The sequence below is a fragment of the Coptis chinensis genome, chromosome 2 (genome assembly GCF_015680905.1).
Source record: "Coptis chinensis isolate HL-2020 chromosome 2, ASM1568090v1, whole genome shotgun sequence".
Taxonomy (NCBI): domain Eukaryota; kingdom Viridiplantae; phylum Streptophyta; class Magnoliopsida; order Ranunculales; family Ranunculaceae; genus Coptis; species Coptis chinensis.
Window position 1 is genome coordinate 4,342,538 of NC_141457.1, and position 17,611 is coordinate 4,360,148.

Sequence of the window (17,611 nt, forward strand, 5' to 3'; positions counted from 1 at the left end):
CTAGAACTCATTGTAACCCCTATAAATAGAGGACCTAAGTGCCTCATGTAATTTGCCAATTCACTTATATTATTGTCTCGGAACTTGAAGAGAGAGATTAATAATAAAAGATCGGTTTTAACTAAATTTGAGTCTTAATAAATTAGTCTTTCTAGTCTTATGTTCTTGAACTCTTCTTCTTCTCGTTCTTCGTGTTCTTCCTTCATATGGAAGGCTAATCTTCTCCTTGAGGGGGAGATGAAGCCAGTGTTAAGGTTTAATGATTCTTACGGTTCATGGTGTTCTTCAATGGGTTAGTTCTTTTGTTTGTTTATTAGTTCCATTGCCCACACCGGGGGATGGAAGCATGAATAGGGTTTATGTTTTGCAATATTAATATCATGCTAGTGTTCTTTACTTTTCTTTTCTAGTAGTGTAATTCTTTAGAGTTAGGAAGTATTCTTTGTGTTGCCTTAGAAGGGGTAGCTCAGGAGTGGCTGCCTAGGGAAGCATTCTTTGTGTTTTGCCTTAAGTGGTGATTCATTGAATGGTTGCCCCTATTAGGAAGTACTCCTTGATGTTGCTCTTGGTAATACATTGAATGGCTGCCCGAGCTTACATAAAAGGAAAGAAGATATTAGTAGCATAAACATAAGAACAACCTTAAGTAGAGTTAATTGTTAACGATGTTTTAGTTCAGGGCATCGGCACTTGCTCGATTGCCTAATTGTAGTCTACTTGTAAGAACAACCATGAAGCGAAGGTCATGATTAAAAGTATTGGTGGATTCTAATCTCTTGAATTCTCTTTCTTATAAATTCTCAATAGTTTAGTTAGTTTAGCTTAGTTTAGCATTAGAATCTACAATCTACAACAATATTAGTTTTAATCCCTCAAACCCCTTTCCAAATTCTCGCTTCATATAAACATACACTTAAAAAGTGGAACGATACCCTACTCATCCTTTACTTATTGAGGGATAATTAGGTTTTGATACGGCTTCTCTTTGTTCAACAATCATCATATTCTACATCATCCATACCATCTAATAATACAAAAAAGAGGTAGGTCAAATGGGCGGCCGCCGCTTTAAGTTGTTTATGTTTAACGTTTTCTTTCAAGATTAGAATTTTGGATATTGAGGTAATTTTAAATGCGATCATCCATCCTTTTAAGAAAGAAAAGAAGCGAAGGACATCTCGAAGACAAGATCTACCATCGGGTTAGTCAAATCTCCATTCTTTTATTGCTTTTTAGTATAGTTGCATCATAGTTTAGTTTTATTGCTTTCTAGTATAATTGCATTTAGGATCTTTTCAACAATTGAAGTTGTAAGCCAACACAAATGAAAAATCAAACTCTAGTGTTTTCTTATGCGAATCTTGACAAGCGGATATCGTCTGTGAGGCGTTTGGTACTTAAGCAATCCAAGTGATTCACCATAACCCTAGAAAAGACGACTTTAGACAACGGCGAGATAATTGGCCTGGCAAAGCCCAACCCGTTGAAGAAAAGTAGTTTTACATTCTAGTATAATTTAGAATAGTTGCATAGTAGGATAGTTTTTGTTATTTTTGCATAGAATTTTCTAGTGTATGCCCCGTCATTCATATCATCGTCCAAAGAAGAACACAATAATGGACAAGGTTTAACAACCCACTCACAAGAATACTAGGCGAGATTAATACAATGGCGCTAGCAATGATGGAGGTGTTTTGGACACCAATAATCACCGCTATCCCACCCATGCAAGCCTGCAATGAGGAAGAAGAGCTGAATTCTATTCGCCAATTATTGGAGACCCACCCAGATGTTGTTTTTCCGTGAGACGTAAGCTAATCAATTTGAACTTAGGAGCATCGATGAATTTCTATGCTTCCAAAGTTCAACAATGGTTCGCATTAATGTTGACCTTTTATGTTCACATGAACAAATTTCTATCACCCCCTCGAACTTTCTAAGAACCAGAATATCGGGGATGAGAGTATCAAGTTAATTCTTTTTCCACTCTCACTGAAGGTAAAGCATCCGAATCATGTATGATGTATCGATCAAAATGGTGAGTGGTTCAAACAATTATACCTAGGCTATATGATCCCTGACAATTAATCTGTAACCAAATTTGTTTATCCTCTTTTGTTTGTATTTCGAACTTTTTAATCTTCATTTACTGGACTAAGATCAAGTGCAAACTTTTGGACACTTCGAATGAAATATCAGCAGAGCACAACAATTTTGTTCTCCGTTCGGCTCCATAGTACCCGAAGCGATGCATTATAATTTCCACATATGTCGAAGCGGTGTCATACTCCAGCGACATATCTGCGCAACAACAACAATTACAAGCAAAATTAGTTGCATCCGGCTTTATAACCTCCTCTAATAACTTACGCGGTTTTAACAACATTAAGGATCTTGAATGAACAAAAAAGAAGCAATCCAAAAAGAAAAGATAGCCGGGCACTCATCTCAAGTCATTTTGTTCCGTTTTCAATGCACCAACGGTCGTTTCTTTATATTATCTGAACGACGAAAAAAGAAAAATTCACCGTTTACGAGCTTTGATCTTGATTTTCAAATAATCATGGTGAGAAATTGAAATCAAGGATCTCAATCGCTTTCCCTACGGGTGATGGTAATCGATTGAAGAAAATACTGAGATGGAAGCGGAGAAATAATGAAACAGCGATCGGTAGCTCTTACGGAAACCGGGGTGAAAAGAGAATGCAACGGAAGATGACAAAATCTCGGTGGTGGACTATGGAAAGGATGGCGGAATTTTAAAAGCTTGGCTTTCCACGGGTAAAATAGGATCTTTTCAAGAAACAAAGGTAAAAATGGTTCTTGTCATCGATCTTCTCACAAGTGATGAGGAGAGTAATAGTGAGACGGAGGAGGACAAAGCGAATGCAAAAAAGGCTAAAGGGAAGGTAGTGGTGGATGATCGATACCTTGATGAATCAAGAGGGGAGTCGAGGGAGGGCCGAACCATGGGAGGGCTGAAAATCTGATGCGTTCGGTGCGAGGATTTTACCCAAGCCAAGATTCTCTTTAAAAAGCTAGGAGAAGGTAGCCGGAGAGTGAAAAGTGGGGGGACTTTTACTATACTCATTACTAGTTTCGGCTCTTGAGTTCTCGACTCAAGCTCAAAGCCATATTCCTTCTGAACAAAGTACATGGTTGTCCACCTAAGCAAAAAACTGGCCATTAGATTAATTGATCCGACCACGCTATTTAGAGTACGAAAGTGAGTAAACTGTGGTGAGTAAACCGATCCCTTCCCTATATCTATATTTCTTGCCGTTTGAGAGTGGGTTTTTGTGAATTTGTTCTTTACTTAAATAGTTCAATTTGTTATTTGGTATATTAGAGGACATCGATATATTTGACAATATAACTAAAGACAATCTAGTGTTCTTAATTGTATTTTATTGTTTTTCACATATATATATCTTGCCCGATGTTACGAGGCATCCACTCCATTGCCTAATTCCACAATTGTCAAGTAAACACTGGCGAGGCAACTTGACGGTCTGAGGGCATCAGATTTTCAGCAAGAAGGACCCTCCGGTTGTGAGAAGTTTGTGAATGGACGTGGCCTTTAATGCTAAGCGAAGAGGAACAAAGTTGATGGGAAGTGTTTGTGTTGGTACTGATGCAATGCTAGCGGGTGCCGCGATCTAACTTGATTACAGCGATCTAAATGAAGGAAAGCTGTGCCGACAAACAATCTCATCTAAAGTACTTCCCACATGGTCTACATATAAGTTACTAGGTCGGTAGATCATTTGGTTTTCTTTGTAGCATATCATTCTATAATTTTGATTGTAATGATTACATGTCCAATTACATACTCCCTATTTTCTGCATATGTGGGTTAACTAGAACCACTTACGCCCCTAACCTAACCACAGCCCAAAATGCCAATCCTTTTGACACACACTCTCTTCCTAGTTGAAATCGTACATATGAATTCTCTACTCTTAGCATAGTTTAGTTTGTAATATGTTGGTGATGGCAAAATAGATACTCATGAGACTAGTCAAAATTAGTGACCATTTCTTTAGATTAAATCGAAGTCATAAAGCGACCAAGCAAGAGTTAGGCATAAGAGGATCACGGGCATTATCTTAAGTTATCGCACATACATGCATTCCTTCAAAATTATACATACATGCCAAAATTCAATTGATAAATTAATTTTAGAAATGTCGTGTATAATTCGAGGAGTTCGAGATCCTGCACAAAATTATATGCTAGGTTTTCGGTTTAGGGCCTATTTACGTTTTATAGCGATTATAGCATATAGTCATCAAAATATCTATATTGTACCACGATGCCTATTTTTTTTTTTCGATAATCTAGGAAATAATATCTGCGGCGGTGCGAGTGAAATGTTCCATCGCTCTCTCAAACAAAGTAAGTAACAATTTCAACGAAATTCCCCCCACCCTCAAATCAAATCCATGCAATCACTCAAATTTCCCTCGGTCTCGACCCGTCGATAAATTTTCATTTCCTCTTCTCATAATCCCTCTATGAAACTTCTCCAACACTCCTCCTGCTGCAGAAAGTCAGAAACCGTCCCTCACTTTTTCGATAAACACAAAACCTCCCTCACACTCTACCGAGCACCACGTCCGCCACCACCAGCGTCTTAGAACCCACCATCTCCACCGTCTAAAGTCACGTTGTTTTGGTAACATGTTTTCTTCTTATATCTTACATATTTTTTACGAAACTTGTATCACGAAAATTCACGTATTGCCTATTAACTGTTAAATACAAATCAAAAACGTTTCACAAGCATGCACTAAGCTGGAATTGATGGTACAATTGATAAAATTTTCAAGGTTTTTTGTGATTTGGCCACTAGGGTATGTGTTCAAATTATTAGTAGTTTTGTTGTTGTGATAATGTCTCGGGTATTTCCCCTACTATGAAATTGAGAAAAGAGTCACTAGCGTCAAGAATTAAAGTATTCATGGAGAGTTGCTAACTTATGTCTGATTCATGAAGTAATATATCATATTCTTTAGCACCATCGACCTTACGTCAAAACCAACATTTTAAATAATGAAGTAGCATACTTAGTGAACTCAAATGGACACATGGCAAAGTTATATAAGCTCCGATCACTTCACGGTTTAAATTAATGCAGTGATCCTCTTTAGAAAGATTGACTTATCTAAAATGGAGTGTTGCAACAATGAAATTTATTTAATAGCTTTTCAATCGTGCTTCCCGTTTGGAAAAGACTTCCAATCATCCTTCTGACACACATCGCTAATCGAAGAGGAGTTTTGGGATACCTCCTTACATGCGGTGGTTGTGGTTGAGGCGTGATTTGGTTGCACTTGTTGAGAACTCACGCGCCGTTACCTCCACACATGTCTATAGTTCCTTTGTTATCTCTTACAAACATTCAATATATGAGAACGATGATTTTGCTGCATATTGTTTTATACATTGTAGAGTGTAGACATCTGTTTTTTTGAAAGGGGTTTACATTTATTGTCATCTGTGTATATATTATCTTAGTTTGATTCTACTTACTAATCTATTGCTTTATTTTAGTATATCTCAGGGACGAGATGGGGGGACGGTGAGAGGGGCAACAAATAATCAATACTTGTATATCAAGAGTCGCCACATATCTTCTTTACTAATGCATGGAGGCGGTAATTTTTGGTATTTATTACTCGGTTTGGTTTGCTTATTTGACTTCACAACCAATAACAAGTGTAAGTGGTGAGCGAGGGGCGTCGATTGTCAGCGGATTCATGAGCACAACCGAAAAATTGAAAGAATGGAAGTTGAGTCGTAGCGAGGAAGAAGCTTATCTCTGCAATGGGTTTCAAACACATCGGGAAAATTGGACATTTCAAGGCGATAGAGACCTGATTTACGCTCACGGTTGACCGTTGGAGACCAGAAACAAATACTTTCCACTTCCCGTCATTTGAAATGACAATTACACTTCAGGATGTGGCCCACATATTGGGCTTGAATGCCTTTGGGGAAGCAATCGTCGACACCTCAGAATTGACTGCCGAACAAGCTTGTTTAAAATATTTGGGAGTATCTCCTCCAGAAGATAAAATCGAGGAGGAAATCCGTTAGTGTGTCTCCTGGTTGAGAGATACATTTAAGGGCACTAGAATTGTTGTTGATGAGGAAAAGCGCACAATAGCATATGTCTTTGTACCTCATTGGGAACCACAATATTTTTTGAGGAAGGTGGCGGCAATGCGTGCACACCAAGTACCTAAAATTCTAGCTAATCTGAGAGGTGTGTGCTACCTATGCTTGGGCTGCTGCTGTTCTTGCATATCTATTTAAAGCTTTCGGTCGAGTGTCACTTTGCCGTAAATCCACAACAAAGAAAAGGAACAAGCTAGAAAAGGAATCTAATTTTGTGCAGAATATTTGTGGTTCGTCTACGTTGTTGTTGGTATGTATAGCCCGTTTATACTTGATGATTTTTGATTCTGTATATCTTATTGCTTTTTATTAACTTTTGAAAACTTGCTTGTAGGCATGGTTCTATGAAAGGTTCGCATGCACCATTTGAAAGCGGGGAACCGAAAATTGTGTTCCTGCTATTCGGATGGAAAAATCCCAAATTCCGGCCTTGTACAAAACAAGTGTATAAGGTCCTAAGCAAAGAGTTGGATTCACTTGGTGAAGATCAGGTTAGTATAAAATTAGTACCCACAACTCATCAAACCGTACCAAACTATTGTCTACTTTCTTACTAGTATTGATTCTATTCTATTAGGTTATCGGCGGCGGCCGTGGGATAAATGGGTACATGCTCCTCATTTTGCCTCTCGCCATTCTCGCGTCTTTGCCTGTCTCTACATGGATGATCCATTTCGATTCCGTAGAGAGGTATATGCACGATCGATGTATCGTCAATTTGGGCTTGACCAACACATACGGAAGCGACCACTTTCGGTGGGATCCTAAAGCAAATAGTTCTTTTTGGAAAGATGTATTACGGAGTGGAATGTTTGGTGGAAGGGTGGTTGTGAAGTAGAAGTCAACTTTCCTTCTGCTTCAAATGAAGCTTATCTAGATTGGTATCAGGAGCATTGTATGAGTCGCACTCAACCATTTTCCTTAAGGGAGTTGTTCCTCATGAATCAGTGCACCAAAGAGGTAAATTTGCAATGAATTGCTTATTTTGTTTTACCACTATTTTTTTTTTTTTTAATCTGTTGACTGTAATTATCCCCTCCATTTAGTTTAGACTTCAAAGTAATTATTGTAAGCGTAACCTACTGATGCCTTTTTGTTGGAAAGCTAAAAAGGTGGCTATTATTTATTCTTTTTGCTGAATTTTTGACGGCATAGGTTCTCATCAGCTCAATATGTTATTTTTGATGAAGTAATGTAATAAAAACATGTCGTTATCTATGTTTTCGTGGAATTGCTTGTATTTAATTTAAGTGGAAGGAATTTATTCTAATCGGAACGTTACAATTGTATTTAATAAAAGTACACAAGATATTACTTTAGCCACCACCAATCTGCCTTCCCAATTCCCATAGCAGTATCCTCCATGCGTAGATTAAGTATTTATTGACAACTGACTTGAAAACATAGATGAGGTTTTTTTAGTTTATATATCTTCAACGTTGTTTTCATTATCTGCTTATTGTTAGCGTTGGATTTGTTGTAGAAGGTGCGCCGTTATGACTATCAAGAGTTGGTTGAACCATTACTGAAAACAATTCCTGATGAAGAAATCCCACAAGAGTTACAAGCATTTGCGTCTTGAGAGATATTGAAAAATGGTCAACTAGTTGAAATGGGGTGGCAATGGTTTGAGTAATAATCACAATGAATTTGAACAAGAAGATCCATTTCGGGCATTAACATATTCAAGTGCGGATAGTGGCGGTGACTTGGAAGAATCGGCCAAAAAGACAATATTGCGGAAGCTCAACGGATATTTTTGAAGATATTTCACCATCTACGAGGGGACTCGGGGAAGGCAAACCATGCCTTGAGGGTAATGGGGTCCAACTATAAATTTGATTCATTGTTGGTGGTGTATGATAGTTTGTTCAGTGATATAAGTTTTCTAGATTGACATGATTTATATTGTCATTGTAGTTAAATCTTGGTCGATGCATTATACTTTGAAGAGAAAAATGGATGGAGTGGTATTGTTAAAACTCATCATTCTAACATGCCTTTTTCCTTATTGTTATGCGAGGAAGTTGGTCGGTCAGAGAGCTATGCATTTTTCTCCTTTAGCTGATAATATTTGATTCTTCATGTGAGAACCTAGTCCTCATACGAATATGGTAGGTGCATGCCGACAACCAATAAATGTTGGAGTTGCTCACCTTTTTTTACCGTATATGAATTAAATTTTATTGGTGTAGATAATATTAGTGGAGGTGCAAGTGGCATAGAAGAAGTCGAGGAGGAGGTGATCGAAGGTAAATTAGTCAAGGATGACTATGTTTTGGCGTAAATGGGTTACTTGTAATACGTTTCTCTCCATTGGTTTTGCAGGTACTTGTGGTAGCCGGATGCAAACATGTTGAAGTCGGTGTTTGAAGGAGCGGAGATGTCGGACATATGTGTGAGGTAAAGCGGGTTTTATTGCAACTATTTGGGTACATCTATGTTAATGCAATTATAAAGAAAATTATATACACAATGGTATTGCTATGCTATATATCTATTAAATTAGGAAAATACTCGTAATTGTACTAAATACTTGTAAATTAATAATATTTGTGCTAAATACTTGTAATTGGTATATAATGCTAATTCTTTGGTGGGTAGTTTATTTTAGAATCGAAATGGAACACGATTCTTGGAGGAGAACAAACCACCAAAGGTAGTGCGCAACCATATCTAATAACCTTACGTTGTCCTTGATTTGTGTATGTGATGGTAACCGATGTACTAGTACCGTTTTGTGATATGCAACCTGGACCTACATAGTACTATTAGGTCTTACAATCAACTCAACAATGTCTAAATTTAACATCCACGCAATGTTAGCATTTAATATATGTTGTGTAGGTCTTGATTGGTTATGCGGTGGTAGTCGCTCGGCCCGGATGTAAACATGTTGAACTTGGTGCGAAGATAGTGCGAAGAGGGACATGCATGAAGGTAGCAAGTTTCATTTTCGTTATTTGGTTTATATCTCAATAATATTACACCCTCACATCCGTGCTTTCTTTTCGGGGTAGCATGTTGACATTATTAGTGGTGTTAAGTAGATACATGAATGGGTTTGTTTGTAAAATTTGAAGTACTTTAATTTGTATATTTGACATAAGTCCTTAATCTTCATGTACTTTGGTCATCAAAAATCATCCACTGAAACAATGTACTTTGGTGAAAACATGAGGATTAGGAGGCAACTCTGTGACGGCACAATATTCTTAAAAAAGGTTGAAAAATAGAGAGGGAACAGAGAGAATACTTTTTCTTGCGTATTAAATGTGAACTTCCCATGTATACACCAACTTAAGTTTTCTTGTATTCTTACGGGGTATGACCATGCTATCTTGAAAAGAGCCAACGAGGGGTAGCTCGCTAGCATTTCTCTATTATTATATTATATTAACTAATTTGCCATAGTAATTTTATTGTGCGTAATTTGAATATTTGACTTATAAATTTGTTTCGTATGTGCATTAAATACTTGAATTTATGTGTAGACAACAATAATGGAGGTGGTGCGAGGGTGAATGTGATCGAGGATAAAGGTAAAGGGGTTACCTTTGCTTTGTCATTGCATTATTGCACTTGTGCTCAATACTGATATTTGTCGTTAAATAATGCGGAGGAACCATAATGGAACATCGTATATTCCTAGGGCGGACTCTATCACCAAAAAGTAGTTAAGAAATGTTGCATCAAATAACTTTTGCAGCCCTTCATACGAGGTGATGGTTAAAGATATATTATTAGCACCATTTTTCTTAAGTGATGTGCAACCATTCCGTTAGACATTGTGCTAAATTAATAATTAATAATATAGACAAGATTGTTCAAATTTTTTATTAAAGCGCATTGAATCACATATCGTTGTGAAATCATAGTCATAGCATTTAATATATATGATTTGTGTGCTTATAGATGTTCCCATGAAGAAATGGTTTATAGAAGGCCAAGCATTTCGAAGGATTTGTCATGTTAAGCCTCCGTCTTTGAGACAACGGTCGGGCTTTGTAATCAAAGTCAAAATTCACCTTGTTGTACTCCACAAACTCCAGCTCCTTTTGTGGCTGCTCGGGTTCTGCCAATTTGGATTGTGTTATAGGTAAGTCGACTATATATTGATCCGTTTATCTTATCATTCAACTTTTCCTGTGTCGTATTGTCATGTAAAGTAATTTTTCACTGTGTGTTTTTATTTTGTTCATTCATATTTAGATGGCCCAATGAACAAGAAACCAAAGAAAGACCTGCAGAGAGAAACAATTACTGCGGTTAAAGTAGCTCTCCCCAACAAGATTTGCCTTCGCCGACGAGCGGGTCATGTTTCTGATGGCGTTACTCCAGGTAATTTTTGGTCTAAAAAACCCTATATAAATCATCCTAAATGACTGTTATCTTTAGTACTAACTACTTAGGGCTATTATATGCTACATCAAACTTCCCGGGCATCCATATTGGTAGATTTCCTGACGTGTATTCCAAATCCATGCAGAATTGATTATGCCTGACAACAACATCACTGTTGAGTACCGTCGTTTTGGACGTACTTACGATCGGAAACAAGTTAGAAAAGCAGGGGTAAATGGAGCTTATGAGGGAACACAATCAGGTGAACTATATTGAAACACAATTAGGTTATGAGGGTTTTTAACCCTTTTTTGTCAATTTATGATTTTTCTGTTTCTCCTGTGTAAGAATTGACACTACCAAAGTTGAAGTGCTTGTAGAATTGTATGCATGCATTCATCTGTTACTCTAGCATAACAGACTTTGAAAACTCTTTAATCTACCATACCAAGCTGCCTTATGGTTTGCTGGTAGTTTGGTTTGATTGGTTTCGTACGTTTTCTGTTTTAATATTTTTTTCAGTAGATCGATCAAAGGCCTAACATACATCGCTTCTATAGTCATAAAGTTGATATGCAATTGTTTGAGAGATTTATCATGGGCGTCGGTATGTACCGGGATCTGAAGCTTAAAAACGACTACTTGCGGCGGCAACTACTATCTCAATGCAAGAGCCATCTAATGTGGACAAACAAGTACGACCGTCAACTGCGAAACAAGATACTATCTGAGTCGCGGCGACCACGAAGAGGCGTAATTGCAAAAAGCGAGACCCATCTTTGTGGAAGATGCAAAAAAGAGCAGGCCCAAATGTCGGAGTAACCGGGTGGAACAAGAATATGCAAGGCACATTTGAAGTAGGAATCTCATGGTGCGGCTTAAACCCCAAGCACCATAGATTTACCATTAATTAATGATTAATATGCTAATTAAAGAGCATGTCTTTGGTCTTGTGAGATGTGAGTGGCCCGGATGACATACACCCTACGCACCATAGATTTACCCATAAATTTTACTCACTAGTGTAGTAGTAAACTAGTAATGTATGGGTGCAATACTTTAAGTAGGTGTAATTATTTAAGTTAGCAATTGCATTTAATTAGGGGGTAAATCTGGAAACTACGTTATTGCTATTTATATCCTGAATCAATTCCATATCATAGTTTACAAAATAATATATGGGATCAAAGGTGCCCGAATTAAGAAAAGCCCTACCAAGTTGAGATTTTAAAGCTGTACTTTCCCATAATCGGATTTTGTTCTATTGCTTGATCCCAAACCTCGTTGCTAGTTATGATATTATGTTCGTCATAACTCCATTCAAACCCTTGCTGTATAGTTACACTAGCAATATTGCGTGTTATCCATCGTAATTAAGGTCTTCATTTGCTAAGTTACATGACTAATAGTCAAGTCGATCCTTTTCACGCTCTTTTGGTATTGGAAGAAATCTATTCTCATTCTTATCACCTAGAAGTAGCTTGCTATGGAATGTATCGATAAGAACACTGTCCATCTCATTTGTCCATTGCATTGCCATATCTAATTAATAAGCATACAAGTCGAGTTAAGTGAATCAATATATTCGAATGAAAAATAAATTGGCTTTTGAAATCAAATAGTATATAATCAAGAGCGACCTATAATCAATGTTCATAGTCCAATTGTGGTATGAACAAAGAATATTCATAGCTCATGACTATGAACATTGATTGTTCTTAATATTTACAATATGGATATGGACTATGAACACTCATTGTTCATTGTTGAACAGCATTGCACTCATTGTTCATAGCTATGAACAATGAGTGTTCATAGTTTTTTTTTTTCTAAGTGAACAATCACTGTTAAGTAGTTAACTTCCGGTATGTTTACGATTTCAAACTCCCTTTCTAGTCCCCGCATTACAATCAAGAATCCATGGTGGTTTTCTTAATCTCTTAATTCATTGTCATTAGAACTAATCGGGGCAAGTCCTCATCCTACGAGGTGGAACCGGTGAGGTATATTCACAATAATTTTAGCCTAATTTTAGATCTTCCGAACTCCTAGGATTAAATCAAGAATAAAAAAATTCAGGTTAATTTTCTTCCATTAACCAACGCAGATTTCCCCTGACCCTCTAACACTTGATATTTTGCAAAATTTCCTTCCCCGAAATCACTGAAATTTCTCCTCTCTCTCTCTAGTCTCCACCACGTCACCAAACTTCTCGAACACAAAATTGTCTCACTCCAACTATACAAACCCCCAGTCCCTTCCCACCACCACCACCTTTGCCTGTCTAGCCTCTCGCCTTGAGCGAAACACCACTACCTAAAAGCGTCTTTCGGTAAAAGTTTTGCTTTCATCGGAACTAGAAGTCGAAAAAAGTAATAGTTTGTAGAGCTTTATTATTTAATTAAGTAATATATCATGAGTCCATATATCATTATGGAAATAATTTTATTTTGGAGCATTTTATGCGACTTTATAGAGCTTTAGTAGAGGTAGGGTGGTTGATTGGTACCTCATAGAGTTATAAAAACTTTTTATTTTAGGTTTCATATGGCTCAGACAAATCGAAGTGGAAATGGTCTGAACTGTTAGGTTAATGGTAGAGACAAGGAGATAGATTTTTTACTCTAAAGAGACTCTCTCGTATTTCATTCACTCTCAATAATCCCTTATATACTGGGTACAACTTACGATAGATTTTACATTATAACTGTCATACTTACATCTTATGTCACTTCTTACAACATACATCTGCAGACTACTCAAAACCTTCTGTTCATATGAACATCATACGTTCATATGAACATATGAACCTTAGTTCAAAACCTTACGTTCATAGAGCGAGCGGTACCATTTCTGCATATGACAACTTAAGTTACATATCTCTAACACTAACATTACATTAGTTAACATGAACTTTCAAGAAAGAAATCAGCGTATCATCGTAATGCAGTCTTTATGCGAGGTGCTGATTCTTGAGGAATCAAAATATCGGACAAAGGAAAAGAGAGGAGCTGAAGCGAGGAGGGCCTTTGTGACTCCTCCCCAAATGCAGTGATGATCAAGTTAGTAGATGAAGAATTAGCTGCTTTGGGCCATGGTAAGTCGGTGGATGTCGTCACAAGTGTTCGGATCGCTACGTTGTTCTTTGGGACTGTTCTTAGTTGAAGGTTTGTTGTGGTTGTTGGTTGGTGGCCTTGTCTGTTTTCCACTCTTAGTTAATTTATTCTCACAAGGTGCTATTGCCCTCCTCTTTGGAGGCTGAACAAAATCATTATCACTACTATTCTCATCATCGCCCCTTCTTTTAGCACAAGGCCCGCATCCTTTAATTAACTACAAATATGAAGGTACATATAAATTTACCAAGACACTATATCAGCTTCCAAAAAAACATTTAAGGGATGGGCCGGAGTACAAGAGTACATAATTAATTACCAATGGTTGTCGATCTTCTACAGAACATTTTCTTCTTTTCGCACGACGTTCTAGTAATTCTGCGCAGGGCTGAATCAAGGGAAAATTTTATTCATCTTGCATTTTTTGTAATGCAAATAATAAAATACATTCAATAACACATAAAATCACCACATTTTCTTCATCATCCGGGACCAAATTTATTCTGTTTTTAGTAGGCACCTTCCTCACTTCCTTAGCGGGCACCGATTTAAATTCTACCAAGATGAGGAGCACAAAACATTAGGTTTACTCATAACTACATTGTGGCAATATGAAGACACATCGCGGTACACATTACCACAGTTCGTTTGCTCCACATGACCACTTCGGTATTATGAGATTGCTCTCTAAGAACAACTTTGCGGCTGGTTTACGACGCAATTACGAGATCACGGATGACAAGCTTTGTCGATCTTGAAATTCTCAATATCAATAAAAGTGCAACACGCAAAAATTAACCTCATTACGCTTCTTACGTTTCAAAGAAAATGTCCAAGCTTCTTATCATCAGGTTCTTGCTGTAACAAACCATGAAATTCAGCACCAATTCAGCAATAAAAATAACAGAACAACCATCCATCAAATATTCAAATCCAAAGTAGCAAGACTTATAAACCTTTATCGTAGACTCCCTGCTTGCACCGTCCGGAGGAATATGTAACTTACCCTTACGGTCGGTTTCTTGGGGTTGTTTAATTTGGTCTCCCAAGTTCTCCCACGGGTGGTTTTCAGTGGAAACCCACCCAACTCAAAAAACGGGGAATATCTCCCCATCCACCCGGTGGACATTCAAAGTGGGCACATGAAGGAAAACCCAACACTTTCGAATGCTAGTGTTGGGTTTTCGGTGAACCTGAAAAAGCTGCTTCTCCATATCTGTATGTAGAGCCTCAACACCACCACGAATGCCTTCAAACGTCAGATACCCCCAAGGGAATTTGTCAAACTTCTTCAAATCAGTTGCAATATCAATATGTTTGACATCAACGCCCTTCGAACCGCTTGGCAAGAGGAAAGCCCCGAGCACAAACAAGCGGTTAAGTCGGTGGATGTCATCCGCGGTGTTCGGATGAAACTCTCTTAGCTTTTTTTCCTTTGCCGCAAACTCGTCGACGATAATAACGCCCCAAGCGAGTCGAAGCGCGTCTTCCTCTCGGCTGAAAATACCTTAGGCGAAAATCGAAGGGTCAAACCGTCTTTTTTTGAAATGGTGGTTTCATCTTTCGTGGATAGACCCGGTAAGGAGGGCCACATCGGAAGGATTGAAAGTCAAATATTTGTTTCCTATGTTTTCATTGGCAAAATCTTCTTTTCCAAAACCTCAACAATCAAATTTGGGTGGGTAACCAAATGAGTTGAAGTCACTTTTCAACCAACATTTCCAAATGAAAAATTGAAGCAACTTTTGTTTTCCACATTCAACAAAGATGAAACCAAACATTTTCAAAAAAGTCTCCATTTGGTTTTCTCCTTGATATGAATTCAGTTGATGTGGAAGGCGGTGAGAAAACTCATTTGGTTACCCACCCAAATTTGATTGTTGAGGTTTTGGAAAAGAAGATTTTGCCAATGACTTTCAACATAGGAAACAGATATTTGACTTTCAATCCTTCCGATGTGGCCCTCCTTACCACGGTCTCCAAGCCACCACCACCAGTTTGGTTTTACAAAATGGACATGTTTGACCCTTCCGATTTTAAATCTAAAAAAGTTAGAAAATGTCCAAAGAAAGAAGCTTCTTATCATCAGGTTCTTGTGCTCTTATCCTATTTATTGTTGGCTGCTCTTTATTGTTAGTTGGTACAATTACCAGTTCGTGGGTTGGTGTTTGAGCGGTTATACTTGCCAATATAGCCTTATTAGGACTTCTGGCAGTGTTCAGTATCAACAAGATAGAATTCTTAAATATAAGGATAAAAATTACAACAGTATAATATAAGATAAATGTGAGTTAGTTGCACATAGAATAGACCTTATACTACATTGTCTCACAGGTAAACTACATTGTCTCACAGGAAAACTACATTATCGCAGAAAAAAATAAATATTTGATCTGCATATACAATTGGTTTTGAGTTTTTCCCAAATTGTACAGAGATAGTATCACGTCCTAGTTCTTCAAGTGTAGCATTCCTTCACCTGTAGTACAAATCATCCATGAGAATAGCCTGTTGCTTTCCCCTCAACTGAGTCAACGGCTATGAAACGGTAGCTGCGATAAAATAGCTTCATAACCAGCCTACACTACATTGTGGCATACATACAATACAGTGTCTCACTTAAAATTTACCCACCACTCCAAGTTTTGAAACCAAAAATGTAACATGCAGTAATGTTTACTCTTAAATATAAGGATCCGTAATTATAATTGCATTTGGGAAGTACATTATACGCATACTTAAAAGTTTAAACAAATATTTTCGTTGTCAGCATCATCACGGTTGGACTATGAACATTAGGTGTTCATACTCCTAGTGGACTATGAATCGAATGTTCTTACTCTTGTTGAACTATGAATATTAGGTGTTCATACTCTAGTGGACTATGAACATTCGGTGTTCATATCCTAGTGTTCATCGTCTTTGCACCTGAACAGAGGAGGGTTGTCATTCGGACTCCCTAACTAGTCGAAAGCGAATATCGATCGGGGGAAGCAATCAATGAAGAGAGTGGTACGATATATGCTAATGACTAAACGAGAACATAATCATTTTTTTGTTTGTAGCAGTCCTAATCAAATAGCAGTCATAATGAAATAGCCTAATCAATTGTAGAGGTTTGGTGTTTAGGGGACAACGACGATGACTTGGTGGTATGAACGGTGGAACACGACTGATGTGTGGACACGTCTTTGGGTGTAGAACGGAGGAGGGTACTTTACAACCCCCTTTTATCCGTTCTTTGGACGGTTGTTGTGGGAAAAAGGAAGGGTAAAATAAAGTTTTGGAACACGTGTTGGACAGCTGGTTTGTTTAATTAGGTTTTGAAAAATGTCGCGGCGGTTTTGTGGGCGAGTTATCATTCTTTGTCATGGGAATGCGAAAGGTTTTGTAAGTTTTGAGGTTTGTGCGGGTAAGGTTTTTGCAACATTCACATGTTCATAGTCCAACAAAGAGTATGAACATTCACCATTCATAATTCAATGGTATGAACACTGAATGTTCATAGTCAAACAAGAGTATGAACATTCATTTTCGTAGTCCAATAGGATTATTGATGTAGAGAAGAACTTATAAGTTGCAGATTTTTCAAACTACACTAAAGCCTGTTGATTTCTTGTGAAATACCAGGGATTAATGGCTTCAAGGTTTGTGGATTCACACACAAGGAATACCAAACAATGGAAACAAGAGAAGTAACTCTTAATATTATTAACTCTAACCAAAACGGAAAACCCTAATACGGACTACCGGCTTTTTGTATAGGTGGAATACCCTAATTACCACAAAAACTCGAAATTTTCCAAAAATGGAAAGTTTTGGGATAACCACATATTAAGAAACTACTAATCAAAATAGAACTAACCCAACTGACCAAATCGAAAACGGACTCTCCTATCAAAAGATATAGAAAAAACAAAACTTTCCTAAAACGGCAAAAACGTGATTTTGAAGGCCTAAGCGATGGA